Raw genomic sequence first — 17,164 nt, forward strand, 5'->3', positions numbered from 1 at the left:
CTCATGAATGTGTATGGACAGTGTTGCAGTCTGGAGCTGGTAACTTATGTTCTGTGAAGCCCTGCCAGTGGAGAATGGTCTGTTAGGACTCGAAACTTCCTGTGCAGTAGGCTGTAGTCAAAGCCACCTTGGCAGGCTGTGTCTTTTTGCAGAGGACTTTTTGTCATCGCAGTTGCAACGTTGCTGACGGGGTGGCTCCAGGCACCAGCGGGTACGCAGAAGGCACGGGACCGGCAGATCACCTGCAGAAATTCCACTGAATCCGCGTGACCAGCAGACCGCCCGCAGGCGTGCCACCGAAGGCCGCCTCACTACCGTGCTTGGGGCGGCAAAAAACATAGAGCCGCCCCTGGTTGCTGAAAACTTCCATGAGTCTTTGGTAATAACTCAGCAAGCCTCTAAGGCCTTGGCTACACTTACCCGCTAGTTCGACGGCTGGAAATCGAACTTCTGGGTTCGACTTATCGCGTCTAGTCTGGACGCGATAAGTCGAACCCGGAAGTGCTCGCCGTCGACTGCGGTACTCCAGCTCGCCGAGAGGAGTACCGCGGAGTCGACGGGGGAGCCTGCCTGCCGCGTGTGGACCAAGGTAAGTTCGAACTAATTCGAACTAAGGTACTTCGAACTTCAGCTACGTTATTCACGTAGCTGAAGTTGCGTACCTTAGTTCGAATTAGGGGGGTAGTGTAGACCTGGCCTAAAAGAGTGAATTTGCTTTTTGGTTCAGGATACAGGCCAGTTAACAATGGAATCCACTTTTAAGGGATTCTGGCAAATCTGGCCCCCTCCTGCCAATGGCCTAGATAAGGGACTTTGGCCGCCCCATCTTGCACTTTGACACTTTTAATGTGAGACCTGCATCTTTGGGTATGTCTATACAGCAATTAGACACCCATGGCTGGCCCATGCCAACTGACTTGGGCTTCTGGGGCTGTTTAATTGCAGTGTAGACTTCCAGGCTCAGGCTGGAATGCAGGCTCTAGGACCCTGCAAGATTGGAGGGTCCCAGAGCTTGGGCTCCAGCCCGAGCCCAGAAGTCTACACTGCAATTAAACAGCCCCACAAGCTGCACTCTGCGAGCCTGAGTCACCTGACATGGGCCAGCCACGGGTTTTTCTTTGCAGTGGACAAACCCTTTGAGTCTCTTCAGCACAATTCCTCTGCAGTCCTTATGACCTTCCCAGGAATTTCTGAAGATTGCGATATCATCAATGGAAGCCAAGTAAACGTGGTTTAGAACAGAACAGGGACTCGATTCATTGTAGGCGAGTTAGAAAATGTTCAGAGTCTTGTGGCTTTTGAGACTGATGCAGTTCCTCACCCATCCTGACTTGAAACTTTATCAAATATTTGAGCCCTCGCTGCTTGGCAGATTCCTTTGCTCTTCTGAAAGCTGATCTCTGTTCAACCACATCTTTTGCAAAACCTTGAAAAATCATTATCTCATTTTGTGGCACCCCCCCAAAGGTGCTCTCTCCCCTCCTCCCCCAAGAGCTGGCCGCATTATTATTTTTCTTTTACAGTAAATCTGAGAAATTTGACAATCAGTGCCTGAGGTCTGGCAAGCCAGGGTCTGCTGAGCTCTTTCTAAACCAAATTTAAAATCATCCAGCATTACTCAGCATGTCCACTTGGGGATCCGTGACCTCCGGTGATAACAGTGACCCAAAACAGCCTTCTTAAAACAGTGTTGTTTAATCTTAACAGTAGGAACACAGCACAGCAAGAGACAAGGCAGGCTATACTTCCTCGAAGAACTGGAGGTCAGGAGGCAATTGCATCCTCTAAAACATCACAGCGAACCAGGCTCTCCTCTAGTCAGGCTCTCCTCTATTCAGGCGGATGTAGTCCTGCGAAAGCTGGGCTAGCAGGCCTGCCATGGGTGGGCAGAGGTAGCATGTCACAGTTAATTTTCTTTGCTGTTTGCAGAGGAGCTCTTCTCTGAGCTATTGTCCATCTTCCTGGATCATTTCCTGAACACCCAGCTGTTGAATTAACCCAATATGTGCATACAAAAACATCTTTACAATATTCAGAGAAACATCATACAGTATTCACAGATTGCTACAGGTTAGCCAATAGAGCTTGCTTTAGCATTTATTTTATTCAGCAGTAATGCAAGGAACCTACAGGCCTGTACCCTGTAAAACTGGGGTTGTTAATTATTTTTTGTCAAGGTCCACATTTCTTAGTCAAGGTATAGTCAAGGTCCAGACTCCAGAGAAACATTTTTCACACCACAGTAACAATAATAACAACAAGTAATTAAAAAGATTTTGTGGTCCATTCAAAAACGTCTGGCGGTACGGATTTGGCCCTCAGTCCACCTATTGACTACCCCTGATGTAACATATTATAAAAGTTGTATCCCAGCCTGTGTGCAGGGGGAAAGAGATGTAGCCCTTGGGAGGCACCAGGATGATGGTCACTGGTGATGATGAGGAAGGTGATGGTGATGCCGAAGATAATGGTTAACATTTCCGGTGGTTCTGCAAGGGATGGTGGGAGTATATGGATGTTCAGATGTACAGTCTGTATTATCTCGGTCTACCTTGCGGGGTTAGAGTGTTTGTGACTTTGCTGAATGTAGTAATAAACTATTACAAAGACAGAAGGTTTCCTAAAGTGTGAGTGTTGCATCCATGCACATTGCGGTTCCCAACTGAACAGTAATTTTAATAATACTGGGCCTGATCTTGGGAAAAGAACCTTCAGTACCTCAGAGTGATAACTGGGAATTCTTAAGTAATCAATATACAATTCATAGATCGGGCTACAACAGGCAACTCCAAATCCATCACAAGAATATTAAAATAATACATTTCCCCTCCCCAGTTTTCAAATAAATATTTTTCTGGCCATCACCCTTCTCAGGGCTTCCTTTACCTCCTTATTCCTCAGGCTGTAGATCAAAGGGTTCAGCATTGGAGACACCACTGAGTAGAACAGGGAAAGCAGTTTGTCAGTGTTGAGTGAGTAGCTGGATTTGGGCCTCAGATATGTCACGATGCCGGACCTGAAAAAGAAGGTAACCATGATGAGGTGGGAGGAGCAGGTGGAGAAAGTTTTGCTCCTGCCCACGGCTGACGGAATACTGAGGATAGCGTGGAGGATACAGATGTAGGATACAAGGATGAGCAGGAAGGGGACCATGACGAAGGGGACAGTGATGGTGAAAACAGCTATTTCATTCCTGTAGGTCTCCGTGCAGGCCAGCTTCAACAGTGGGGGCAGGTCACAGAAGAAGCGGTTGATCTTATTAGGCCCACAGTAGGGCAGAGTGAACATGAAAGTTGTCTGCCCGACTCCCACCAGCACCCCGATGAGCCAGGACACAGTTGAGAGCTGGAGACACACACCTCTGCTCATCTTGGCTGTGTAGCGCAGAGGGTGACATATGGCCATGTAACGGTCATACGCCATGGCAGCCAGCAGGCAACACTCCGTGATCCCCAAGAAGGAGAAAAAATACATCTATGTGGCACAGCCCAGGAAGGAAATGCTCTTGTCATCTGAGAGGAAGTTCACCAGCATCTTGGGGATAGTGGCCGAGGTATAACCGATTTCCAGAAAGGACAAGTTCCGAAGGAAGAAATACATGGGGGACTGAAGGGCAGGGTCTACCACCGTGATCGTGATGAAGAGTATGTTTCCCACCATGGTGATGAGGTACAACAGCAGCACCAGAAAAAAAACTGAAATTCGGAGTTCCAGGCTGTTGGAGAAAGCGACAAAGAAGAACTGTGTCAGAACTGTGTGGTTCCTGCTAGCCATGTCCTACAGTTGTTTGCTATCTGTGGAGATAATAAAATCATAGAATCATAGGACTGGAAGGGACCCCGAGAGGTCATCTAGTCCAGTCCCCTGCACTCATGGCAGGACTAAGTATTATCTAGATCAGGGGTAGGCAATCTATGACACGCGTGCCGAAGGTGACACGTGAGCTGATTTTGAGTGGCACTCACACTGCTCGGGTCCTGGCCACTGGTCCGGGGGGCTCTGCATTTTAATTTAATTTTAAATGAAGCTTCTTAAACATTTTAAAAACCTTATTTACTTTACATACAACAATAGTTTAGTTATATATTATAGACTTATAGAAAGAGACCTTCTAAAAACGTTAAAACGTATTACTGGCACACGAAACCTTAAATTAGAGTGAATAAATGAAGACTCAGCACACCACTTCTGAAAGGTTGCCGACCCCTGATCTAGACCATCCCTGACAGGTGTTTATCTAACTTGCTCTTAAAAATCTCCAATGATGGAGATTCCACAACCTCCCTAGGCAATTTATTCCAGTGCTTAACCACTCTGACAGTTAGTAAGTTTTTTCTAATGTCCAGCCTAAACCACTCTTGCTCAAATTTAAGCTCATTGCTTCTTGCCCTATCCTCAGAGGTTAAGGAGAACAGTTTTTCTCCCTCCTCTTTGTAACAGCCTTTTATGTATTTGCAAACTGTTATCATGTCCCCTCTTAGTCTTCTCTTCTCCAGATTAAAGAAACCTGATTTTTTCAATCTTCCCTCATAGGTCATGTTTTCTAGACTGTTAATCATTTTTCTTGCTCTTCTCTGGACTTTCTCCAGTTTGTCCACATTTTTCCTGAAATGTGGAACCCAGAACTGGACAGAATACTGCAGCTGAGGCCTAATCAGCGGGAAGTAGAGAGGAAGAATTACTTCTCATGTCTTGCTTATAACACTTCTGCTAAAACATCCCAGAAATATGTTTGCTTTTTTTGAAACAGTGTTACACTGTTGACTCATATTTAGCTTGTGATCCACTATGACTCGCAAATCCCTTTCCATAGTACTCCTTCCTAGGCAGTCATTTCCCATTTTGTATGTGTGCAACTGATTGTTCCTTCCTAAGTGGAGTACTTTGCATTTGTCCTTATTGAATTTCATCCTATTTACTTCAGACCATTTCTCCAGTTTGTCCAGATCATTTTGAATTTTAATCCTATCTTCCAAAGCATTTGCAAGCCCTCCCAGCTTGGTATGATCCGCAAACTTTATAAGTGTACTCTCTATAACTACTCTCTGGGAACGGTTTTCCAACCAGTTATGCACCCCACCTTATAGTGGCTCCATCTAGGTTGTATTTCCCTAGTTTGTTTATGAGACGGTCACGTGAGACAGTATCAAAAGCCTTACTAAAATCAAGATATACCACATCTACCACTTCTCCTCTATCCACAAGGCTTGTTACCCTGTCAAAGAAAGCTATCAGGTTGGTTCATTAACTGGTTAAGTTGCGTGAATCATATAAGAAATTTCTATACATACATATATAATCTCTGACAACAAATTTTCAGCGGTGCTTCCATTTGTGGATGCTCAGTGTAAGACATCTGGTACTTGATGTGCAGTGGCACTAACATCCCACTGCTTCCATTGACTTCAATGGGAAAGCCAGGCTCAATGTGTCATAACTTGGACTCCCAAAACAGGAGGCATCTAAAGCAAGAGGCATATTTTGAGAACGTCAGCCTGGATCTCCCTGTTCTGTAAAACGAGGAGAGGCTTGCTCTGTCTCACCGAGTGGACCAGGCTTTATTTTCTGTTCCCCAGGTCAGGTTACAGAGGTTGATATCTCTGGCTCCGTTACCAGCCAGACCACATTGGGTGTGTCTACACAGCATTTTGGAGCAAGCAGGAGTGAGTCTCCCAGCCTGGGTCAGCAGACTTAGCCCACCCACCTCACTAGAATTCATATCCTGAGCTTCAGCCTCACCCGCTATCATTTTCCTCTGAGAGTTCATTTGGGAGCATAGTGATTGCTATGGGGCATTTAGTGATTTAATGAACTCAAGACAAAAATGATAAAAGACCCAAAACCACCCCAACATCTGTGGGTGAACACTTTTCACAAAGCAATCACTCTATGTCTAACCTATCAATCCTCATCCTCAAAGGAAACCTGCACAACACTTGCAAAACACAATCCTGGGAGCTTAAATTCATAACTTTGCTAGACACTAAAAATCATGGACTGAACACAGACACTGGATTTATGGCTTATTACAACAATCTGTAACCCCCACTAAGCCCCCTCCCCACAGCTGCTTTTTTCTACCCCCCTTACTTTCCTCCCTATGACTGGAGGGGTGTTAATGGGCCACTTCACCTTGGATGGTCCCTTGAAATATGTGTTAACTACTTATGCTAAACAATATGTTCCACCTTGTATTTATCTATGACACTCTCTGGCTTTGTCTACATTAGCACTTTTGTCAGTAAAACTTTTGTCGGTCAGGGGTGTGAAAAAAAATCCATGCCTGACCGACAAAAGTTTTACCGACAAAAGCGCCAGTGTGGACAGCCCTATGTTGGTGGGAGACGCTCTCCTGCCAACAAAGCTACTGCCGCTTGCTAGGGTGGTTTTATTTTGCCAGCAGAAGAGCATTTTTCTGTTGGCAAAGCGCAGCTACACGGGAGAACTTACAGCGGCACAGCTGTAGCGGCACAGCTATGCTGCTGTAAGGTCCGTAGCGTAGACAGAGCCTAAGTACATTTCCCAGACCTCAAGAAGAGCTTTGCATAAGCTCAAAAGCTTGTCTCTCTCGCCAACAGAAGTTGGTCCAATAAAAAATATGACCTCACCCACCTTGACTGTCTAATATCCTTGGACTGACATCGCTACAACAAACACTGCATCTATCTAATCTAATCTATCCATCTATCATTTTCATAGAGACCCATTAAAACTGTACTTGGCAGCCAAGATCCTGATTACATTTTTTTTCAGGCACAGAACTCTAAGTTCAGGGGAGTTGGGTGTGTAACTCCCTTAGGTTCCACTGGAAATTCCAGCTATAAATTATAATTTTTTGTATTATTCCTTACTATAACAAAATGGTAAGGGGAGAGAAATAACACACCAGCGGCTGACTCCCTGCTCCCTTGTACCATGCGTAGTCATTTATATCGATGCAAGGTGAATGCAAAATGCCTCCATATCAGAATTACCCACTTGTACTGGCAGGAGTGTTTCTATACCCAGTCAGCACTCACATTGCTCACATGGAAATGATTACACAAAGGTACAAAGCAGTGGAGAAAAAAGACCAAGCTAAAGATATGCACCGATGTGCTTGGTTAAAAAGCAATAACGCGTTGAAAAAATATTGACTTTTTAAAAAATATTCTAATCTAATGTAATCATGTGCTTTAAAACTTACGTGCAGCTGAACGAATAGCGTGTTGACCAACTCTGAAGAAGCCAAGCCTTGAGGAGTCTGAGTATTTAAGTTCTTTTATGCCTCCATTGAGACAGGTTCCCTGGTGCATTGAATCCTTGCAATGTAAGAGACTCATAGATGAGACAAATAAATGTTTTTGTCTCTTTGGGGTGGAGAATGTACGGCTTCATAGTCAGGGACAAAGTTTCCAGGGACAGCTGTTTTGAACAAGGGATGGTGGAAAATTTTCCATCAAAACTTTTTTCACTAGAAAATTGGGTTTCCAATTAAGCTAATGCTTCAACAGAAGTGTCTGCTTTGGAAGACAGGAATCCCCAAAACTTTTTGAATATGGGACTAAAGTCCTTAAATCGCTGAGGAACCTCACTATTTCTCTCTCTCTCTGAGGTACTTCTATGGACTTCATAGGAGTAAGCACCTCACACAATTTCTTTAGCCTCACAACTCACCTGTGATGTAGGCAGTGCTGTGGTCTCCATATTGCGAACAGGGAGCAGACGCACCCAGAGATAGGGGTCAGCTTTTCAAAGGTATTTCAGAGCCTAAAGATGCAGAGAGGCCCCTTGGGGGATTTTCAAAAGTGCTTAAACAGGGAAGGGCCGAAATCCAAAGGGTCCAGATTCACAAAGGCACATAGGTGCCTAACTATTGCTTTAGGCCCCTGAAGATATCTTTTTCCAGAAGACTGGAAAAGGGCAAATATAGTGCCCATCTATAAAAAGGGAAATAAAAACAACCCAGGAAACTACAGACCAGTTAGTTTAACTTCTGTGCCAGGGAAGATAATGGAGCAAGTAATTAAGGAAATCATCTGCAAACACTTGGGAAGGTGGTAAGGTGATAGGGAATAGCCAGCATGGATTTCTAAAGAACAAATCATGTCAAACCAATCTGATAGCTTTCTTTGATAGGATAACGAGCCTTGTGGATAAGGGAGAAGCTGTGGATGTGGTATACCTACACTTTAGTAAGGCATTTGATACGGTCTTGCATGATATTCTTATCGATAAACTAGGCAAATACAATTTAGATGGGGCTACTATAAGGTGGGTGCATAGCTGGCTGGATAACCATACTCAGAGAGTTGTTATTAATGGTTCCCAATCCTGCTGGAAAGGCATAACAAGTGGGGTTCCATAGGGGTCTGTCTTGGGACCGTCTCTGTTCAAAATCTTCATTAATGACTTAGATATTGGCATAGAAAGTACGCTTATTAAGTTTGCAGATGATACCAAACTGGGAGGGATTGCAAAATGCTTTGGACAAATTGGAGAAATGGTCTGAGGTAAACAGGATGAAGTTTAACAAAGACAAATGCAAAGTGCTCCACTTAGGAAGGAACAATCAGTTTCACACATACAGAATGGGAAGAGACTGTCTAGGAAGGAGTACGGCAGAAAGGGATCTAGGGGTTATAGTTGACCACCAGCTAAATATGCGTCAACAGCGTGATGCTGTTGCAAAAAAAGCAAACGTGATTCTGGGATGCATTAAGAGGTGTGTTGTGAGCAAGACACGAGAAGTCATTCTTCCGCTCTACTCTGCACTGGTTAGGACTCAACTGGAGTATTGTGTCCAGTTTTGGGCACCGCATTTCAAGAAAGATGTGGAGAAATTGGAGAGGGTCCAGAGAAGAGCAACAAGAATGATTAAAGCTCTTGAGAACATGACCTATGAAGGAAGGCTGAAAGAATTGGGTTTGTTTAGTTTGGAAAAGAGAAGACTGAGAGGGGACATGATAGCAGTTTTCAGGTATCTAAAAGGGTGTCATAAGGAGGAGGGAGAAAACTTGTTCACCTTAGCCTCTAAGGATAGAACGAGAAGCAATGGGTTTAAACTGCAGCAAGGGAGGTTTAGGTTGGACATTAGGAAAAAGTTCCTAACTGTCAGGGTGGTTAAACACTGGAATAAACTGCCTAGGGAGGTTGTGGAATCTCCATCTCTGGAGATATTTAAGAGCAGATTAGATAAATGTCTATCAGGGATGGTCTAGACAGTATTAGGTCCTACCATGAGGGCAGGGGACTGGACTCGATGACCTCTCGAGGTCCCTTCCAGTCCTAGAATCTATGAAAATCTATAAGATCCCCCTCTGGGATTCACAAAACTGCTGCTGAGTTGCCGTCAAACCCTGTCGGTGCCTAAACTCCCTGGGCTCCTACTTTTTTTGCAGTAAAAGTTCCCACGGTGCCTCCATTTCTCCTCCAGGCATATGCTCCACAGCCGAGCACCAGCCAGCTGGACACCTAAGCCCCAGAGCAATGCATGAGCTGGGGGAAGATCCTCTGAGGTCCTCTGCCTCATTTGTCTGCGGGGCCCAATTTGGTAAACATGGTCAGAGCTCACCTACCGGATTGGGCCCTTATTGGCGAGCTTATGCAAATCAAGAATAGGCTGGAGTGTGGGGAAGAGGAGGACCTCCTTCATAACTTTTAGTCCAGTGGTTAGGCTATGTAGTTGGAATGTGGCATAACCCTGGTACAGGTCGCACCCTCTGTCTCAAGGGGAGAAGGGATTTGAACAGAGATCTGCCACCTCTCAAGTTTCATAGATTCCAAGGTCAGAAGGGACCATGGTGATCATCTAGTCTGACCTCCTGTATAACACAGGCCGGAGAACTTCCCCCAAAATAATTGCTAGAGCAGAACTTTTAGAAAAAACATCCAATCTTGATTTATAAACTGTCAGTGAGGGAGAATCCACCATGACCTTGGTAAATTGTTCCTATGGGTAATCACCCTCGCCTCATGTATGTACGCCTTATTTCCAGTCTGAATTTGTCTAGCTTCAACTTCCAGCCATTGGACCGTGTTGTACCTTACTCTGACAGATTGAAGAGCCCATTATTAAATATTGGTTCTCCATGTAGGTACTCAGACTGTAATGAAGTCACCGCTTCACCTTTTCTTTGGTAAGATAAATTGATTGAGCAACTTGAGCCTATCACTATAAGGCAGGTTTTCTAATCCTTTAATCATTCTCGCAGCTCTTCTCTGAACTTCTTCAATTTATCAACTCCTTGTCCACAAAGCATAACATTCCACTGCTCTATGAAGCTACTGTCTGTTATAAAGAAATATAAAAGAGAAAAATAAAATCATAATAATTAAAAACATTTCCCAAAGCTCACCAGCCTCAGCAGCAATCCTGCCCTAATTCCCTTGCCTTGACCTATGACCTTGAAGTCCGGTGTAAGACTTTGACTTTTTTTTTGTTTCCCATACACAAAGAGTAAGCATATACTTTCCAGCTGAGCCCTTTAAAGCTGCCTAGAGGATTTGGACACAAAGTTCCCACTGGTTTTATTGTGAATTAGATGACTGAATCCCTTAGACAGCTTTGAAAATCTCAGCCCCCGCAGTCTCAATGACTTTTTATTGTATATCAAAGGCAAACAGCAACAGAAGAAGGAAGAAAAATAAAATCTCCATGACAGAGAGCACAGTGTGTGTATCGCCTCAGTAATTTTGTTTTAGAAGTGAACACAAAATGGTAGCTGCCACCAGGAAACTGCTAGTAATTTAGAGCCCAATTCAGCTCAACTCTTGAGCACACATTTAACTTGCAGGGCAATCTAGGGTGGCAGAGGATGGGGATAGAGGATTGTAAGGTCCCAAATTGTGCATGAAAAGATGGCGGAGATGAGAGGTTTATACTGGTTTTATTTCATGCCTAGGATTTCAATATTTCTATAGGATTTATGCTGTCGTGCATGGTTCTGTGATTATGATTTTATCTGAAATAGAATCTAATCCACTCTCCACAATATCAAATCCAGTTTGAAGCCCTGGTCTCGATTCTCCAGCTAGTCCTTACACTGCTGGCCAAAAGGTGGAGGCAGGCTTTAGAACAAGTATAGAATTAAGTGGTGCCAATGTATTAACATTTAATTCTATGTTCTCCTAATTATACTGCAGAGTTTGTTTGGTTCCACTAGATACAAGCCATAGCAGACTGGGGAAATCAAATGTCGGTCAGAGAATTCATCCTCCTGGGATCCAGGAATACCCAAAAACTGTAGGTTCTTCTCTTCTTGCAGCTTCTAGCGATCTACATTGAGACCATGGCTGGGAACATCCTCGTTGTTGCACTACTTGTGGGTGATCAGAACCTTCATACCCCCATGTACTTCTTTCTGCTTGGAGATCTGCTACACTTTGCCCATCTTGCCCAGAATGCTGGCCAGTCTCCTAACTGGGGACAGACCCATTTCTGTTAGCAGCTGCATCATCCAATTTTATGCTTTTGATTCTCTGGCAGGTGCTGAATTCTGTCTTCTAGCTACAATGTCTTATGATCAGTATTTAGTGATATATATAATCCCTTGCATTATGCAGCCCTTATGAATGGCAGGTTCTGCCTCCAGCTAGCAGCTGGTCTTGGATGAGCAGATTTCTGGCTACTTCCATGTTAATGGGTATGATGTTACAATTGGTTTTCACTGATTAAATCCCAGTGACAACCTCTCCTGCAGTGACACCCACATGCTGGACCTTATAACTTTTACCATAGCCTTTATATTCACCCTGCCCCATTTCTTTTGACAGTGAGGTCCTACATCTTCAGGGCATACCCAATGCTTTGAATTCAGAGTCTCTTTCCATGAATGCTGGGCGATTTGCTTCAAATTCACTGTTTGTGAGACACGGCTAATGACAAGCCTATTTGCTGGGCCACTCAAAGAAAAGAAACGCAAATGGGAGTGAACTCACAAGAAGTACTCTGTCCTAAACCCTGCATAAGGGGAAGTGCAAACACTGCCCAAGGAGCAGACCAGGAGACAGATTTTGTCCCCGAGAGTCCCTAGCTCTTCCCTTGCCCCAAAGAAGAGGTAATATGAACCAGTTCTAGGCCCCACTGCAATTCACAACCCTCCCCCACTCAGTTGCTGCCGAACCCTGTAGATGTCGCTTGGAGTCGGCACCTAAATTTTGGAAGTGAACGTTCCCTATGTACTGATGTTTGTATCTCTGAGCATGCGCCCTGCTGCTCCATTCTAGGCGTCTGGATGCCTAAGCCCGGGCGCAAAGCGTGAAAATGTACCACTAACTGCAGACTCAGTTATAGCGGCATAAATGTGGAGAAGCCAATTGTTGAAATTCTTGAAGCTGCCTAAGGAATTTGGAAGCCCAGTTCTGAAAACTGATGGGAATTGAGGCATCCACATTTTCTAGGGACCTCTGAAAAATCTCAGCCTTCTGGGTGCAAAGGATCAAATAATAGATTTTTTTTTTTTGAAATATCATATATGAGACTTTGGAAATACAGAACAATCACCCAACATCAACCTATCATTACTCACCATATCACAATAGATTTTGACAAACAAATCTATACAGCTGGTCAGAACATGTTTTTGTTTCCCCCCCCCCCCCCCAAGGGAAAATGTTGACTTTTTTTGACAAAAAAATAGATACCCCTCCCAAACCTCCCAAAGCTGAAAACTGAACAATATTTGGCCGCCATCTGCTGAAAACAAACATTTTTAGACAAAAACTTCGACCCTCCAAAAGTTTGGGGTTTTGGCAGGGGGTTCAGTTTTCTGATGAAAAAATCAGTAATTTGCGAGAAGCATATACTTTTCATTAAAAAAAAATCATTTAATCACACGCCCAATTCTCTGAAAAAAAGTTTATGAAATTTTTTTGACCAGCCCTAATAATCTGGTTTGTCTGACTCAGTTAATTAGCCATGTCTAGAATGTTCTTCATAGTCACATCTTCGTACTACACTAAGGTGTAACAGAGATGGTTGGAAAATATTGGTCAAATGAGGTTTGGATTAAAAACAGGGTGAGAGTGGAAATCATGAACATTTTAGTGTTTTTCCACCCTCATTTTCTGACCAGATCCATTGCGTACATAGAATCATAGAATATTAGGGTTGGAAGAGCCCTCAGGAGGTCATCTAGTCCAATCACCTGCTCAAAGCATGACCAATACCCACTAAGTAATCCCAGCCAAAGCTTTGTCAAGCCGGGCCTTAAAAAACCCTAAGGATGGAGATTCCATCACCTCCCTAGGTAACCCATTCCAGTGCTTCACCATCCTCCTAGTGAAAAAGTTTTTTCCCCAATATCCAACCTAAACCTTAGGAGTTTCAATCCTCTAATTTGTCTAGGTACCTCGGTATCCTATTCCTACCCTCCAGCATATCTACCACTCCTTCCAGTTTAGTCTCATCTGCAAACTTGCTGAGGGTGCAATCCACACCATCCTCCAGGCCATCTAGGCCATCACCATATAGGCCACCACCGCCAAGAGGAAAACCTCCATCCCTGCTAGAGCCACCAGGAAATAGAGCTGAAACATGCAGCCAGTGAAGGAAATTGTGTTGCTCTCTGACAAGAAGTTTTCCAGCATCTTGGGCATGGTAGCAGTGGGACAGCAGATGTCTAACAAGGAGAGGTTGCTGAGGAAGAAGTATATGGGGTTGTGCAGCTTAGCCTCAGTCCCTATGGCTATGAAGATGAGGCCATTGCCAGAGAGGGTTATCAAGTAGATCAACAGAAAGGCAACAAAAAGGGAGAAGCGAATGGCTGGGCAATTGGAAAGTCCCGTAAGGATGAATTCGGTCACCACTGTCCCATTGTCCATTTCTCTGCTTGAAGAGGAGCTCTCTTGCAAGAGGTTAAATGAAAGCGATTTCATTATGTGAAATTCTATGCATGGGAATGATGGATGGTTTTAGTGTTAAGGCAAAGGAGAGGGAGACAGAAGATCTAGATTCTCTTCCACAGGCATGTGCCTACCTGTTTCCCCCTAATAATAAACATTCTCAGATTGATACATTTTGGGGTGTGTTTTTCTTAAACCACATTGAAACATTTCATTTTGGGTAGGTTAGATGTTAAACTCTCTCCCCCTGAGCTGCTTCAGTGATTCATGGGAGTTGTAGTGTGGGTGCTTCATGCTCCCATTTTCCTCTGAGCTGGACTCTCTGGCTGGATTACATCTCATCTGATGTACTGCAATGGAGGCATAAACAGGAGAATATCAACTAGGCGTAGAGAGGTTATTTTACCTCTATATTTAGAACTGGTGCATCCGCTGCTGGAATTCTGTGTCCAGTTCTGGTGACCACAGTTCAGGAAGGATGTTAGTAAATTGGAGAAGGTTCAGAGAAGAGACACAAGAATAACCAAAGGATTAGAAAACATGCCTTATAGTGATAGACTCAAAGAGCTCAATATATCTAGTTTAACAAAGAAGGTTAATGGGTGACTTGATTACTGTCTATAAGTACCTACCTTGGGAACAAATATTTGGTAATGGACTCTTCAATCTAGAAGAGAAAGGTATAACAAGATCCAATGGCTGAAAACTGAAGCTGAACAAATTCAGACAGGAAATAAGGCATACGTTTTTAACAGTGAGGGTAATTAACCATTGGAGCAAGTTATCAAGGGTCGTGGTGGATTCTCCATCTCTGACCTTTTTAAAATCAAGATTGGTATTTTTATTAACAAGATCTGCTCTAATTCAAATAGGAATTATTTTGGGGAAGTTTTTTGGCCTGTGCTATACAGGAGGTCAGACTAGAGGATTAGTGGTCCCTTCTGGCCTTGGAATCTATGAATTTTTGAATGAGTCAACCAGAAGGGAGTCCTCAGTGCATCATGGGAGATGTAGTCCAGCCCGTGAGCCTAGCCCACAGAAGAGAATGAAAGCACGAGGCATCTGAACTACAGATCCCTCGAAGTATCATGGCTGCTCAGTTGGACGCACATGGACATCCAACTGCTCTGAAATTGAATGTTTTGACTGGATTTGACAAACTGATATTTTCATTTCAAATCATCCTGATCCAGAACAAAATATTTCATTCCAATTTTCCATCAGGAAAAACATTGAAAATGTTTGGCTGAAACTCCTGTGGAAAATTTTGATTCAGACAAAACTGAATTTTCTGTCAAAAAACTGTTTGATGGAAAATTCCCAAGCAGCTGTCTCTATTTGCTACTCTCCAGTCATATAGTACAATATAGACTATATATTTTGTTAGCAGCTCAGCCACTTATCAGCTATCTTCACCCTTTCTAACATGTCTTTGATTGACTTCTCTTCCTGCCAGGTTTCTCTCCATTCCTAATTTAAATAATACCCCTATAGAATTGTTTTTTTTTTAAAACTACTAAGCTAGCAGTCTGATCCACCTCTGTTTATGGTAGGGGATTAGCTGGAACAGCTTGTGATCAGAGCTGTAGCATGAGGATAGGTGCGGCCGCACTTTAAGAGATCAAGGACACCTCATTTCAGCACCGAATCCTGTCGGTGGTGTCAGTGAAAGTGCACGGACTAGGCTCACACATGGGGGGCAGAAACACCCCCAGAGAAGCAGGGTCCTCCAGATCCTGACTGGGGTTGGGGCTGCTGCCACCCTCTTCCCCCCTTTATCTGAGGTGTGTCCCTTTCTGTCTCCCAGCCATTGCCCTGAGCAATGGGGCTGTGAATAAGAGGCATCTCTCCTTCCCCCCCCCACCCAGGCTAGACAGGAGCAGGGGAGGGGAAGTGGGAGGAGTGGTAGCTTCAAACGAGATAGCCCTGAACCACTTCTTTCTCCACAGAAGGCTGGTCACCTCCTCCCTGTACTGTGCTGCCGAGTGGAGTAGTCTGGGAGCTGACCTTATTCGTGAAGACAGAGGCAAAAAAAATCATTGAGTACATTAGTTTTTTCCACATCCTCCCCCATTCAGTAAGGGGCCTACACTTTCCCTGACCTTCTTTGTGTTGCAAACATACCTGAAGAAACCCTCCTTGTTACTCTTAACATCCCTTGCTAGCTGCAACTCCAAGTGTGATTTGGCCTTCCTGATCTCACTCCTGCGTGCCTGAGCAATATTTTTATACTCCTCCCTGGTCATTTGTCCAATCTTCCACTTCTTGTAAGCTTCTTTTTTTGCGTTTAAGATCAGCGAGGATTCACTGTTAAGCCAAGCTGGTTGCCTGCCATATTTACTATTCTTTCTACACATCTGGATGGTTTGTTTCTGCAACCTCAAATTAAATCCTGAGTGAAAGATAAGTTTGGGGCAGATCCGAGCCATAGTCTGAGCCCCAGTTGTGTGGAAAAGAGAATCCTTAGAAGAACTTGATTTTGCAAATGCTGTTGCTTGGGGTGGGGGCCAGTATCTCTGGACCCTCTGGTTCAGATTTGGAACCCTAATGTTTCCTAACTGCCCCACGAGCCAGGGAAAATTTGTAACCATTTAGAATGATTCATCTTTAAAGAGAAAGTGAAGCTCAACCCTAATTATAGCTAGACTTGGCAGAATTCATTTAAAAAATATAATTTGATGGATAATACTGATGTTCAGTTTTAAACACTATTTTGAATTTCTGATTTTCATAGTCATGTAAAATTATGGGAGGTCAGACAATTGTTTAAAATTTTGAGATTTAAAAAGTTAAAATTTTATAAACCATTAAAACACAAATTGTCAACTCACATGTCAAAATATACAAAGTAAATATCCTGAAGTCAAACTCCAATAAGTTTTCAAGCAGCATTTTTCTTACTTTGCCTGTCTGCACATTTCGATTATTCTCGATGGAAATATATTTTTCTTCAGTGTGTGTATGGGGAAATCGACATTTACTGACATTTACCAATAAAAATTGAATCCTCCCAAGCCTAATTATAGAAGAGCTGGCACTCTGCATATTCTGCTCTCACGACGACTAATAGGGTATCAGTGAATTAAATGAACAGAGAATCTGGTGGAGTTCTTGGGAAATAAGATGTATCTGCCAGGTGCTGCCCCAGACCAGGCTGTGTTCACCCACAATGATGCTTACCTCGGGCTTGACATTACAGGACACTGAGTGCCCATAATTCCCACTGGCTTCACTGAGAGCTGAGGGTGCTCAGCATTTCACAGGAAATGCCCAGCACACTGTAGGAGTGGACACCATGTGCTTTCTCTGCTTTCTATAATTGACTTCAGAGTGCTGGTAT

The 17,164-nt window shown here is 43.8% G+C and overlaps 1 pseudogene; it reads right to left on the reverse strand.

The window, feature by feature from the left end:
- Positions 1–2,838: 2,838 nt before the first annotated feature.
- LOC117887772 lies at positions 2,839–3,774 on the reverse strand (annotated as a pseudogene).
- Positions 3,775–17,164: the final 13,390 nt, after the last annotated feature.

The sequence above is a fragment of the Trachemys scripta genome, chromosome 14 (genome assembly GCF_013100865.1).
Source record: "Trachemys scripta elegans isolate TJP31775 chromosome 14, CAS_Tse_1.0, whole genome shotgun sequence".
Lineage (NCBI taxonomy): Eukaryota > Metazoa > Chordata > Testudines > Emydidae > Trachemys > Trachemys scripta.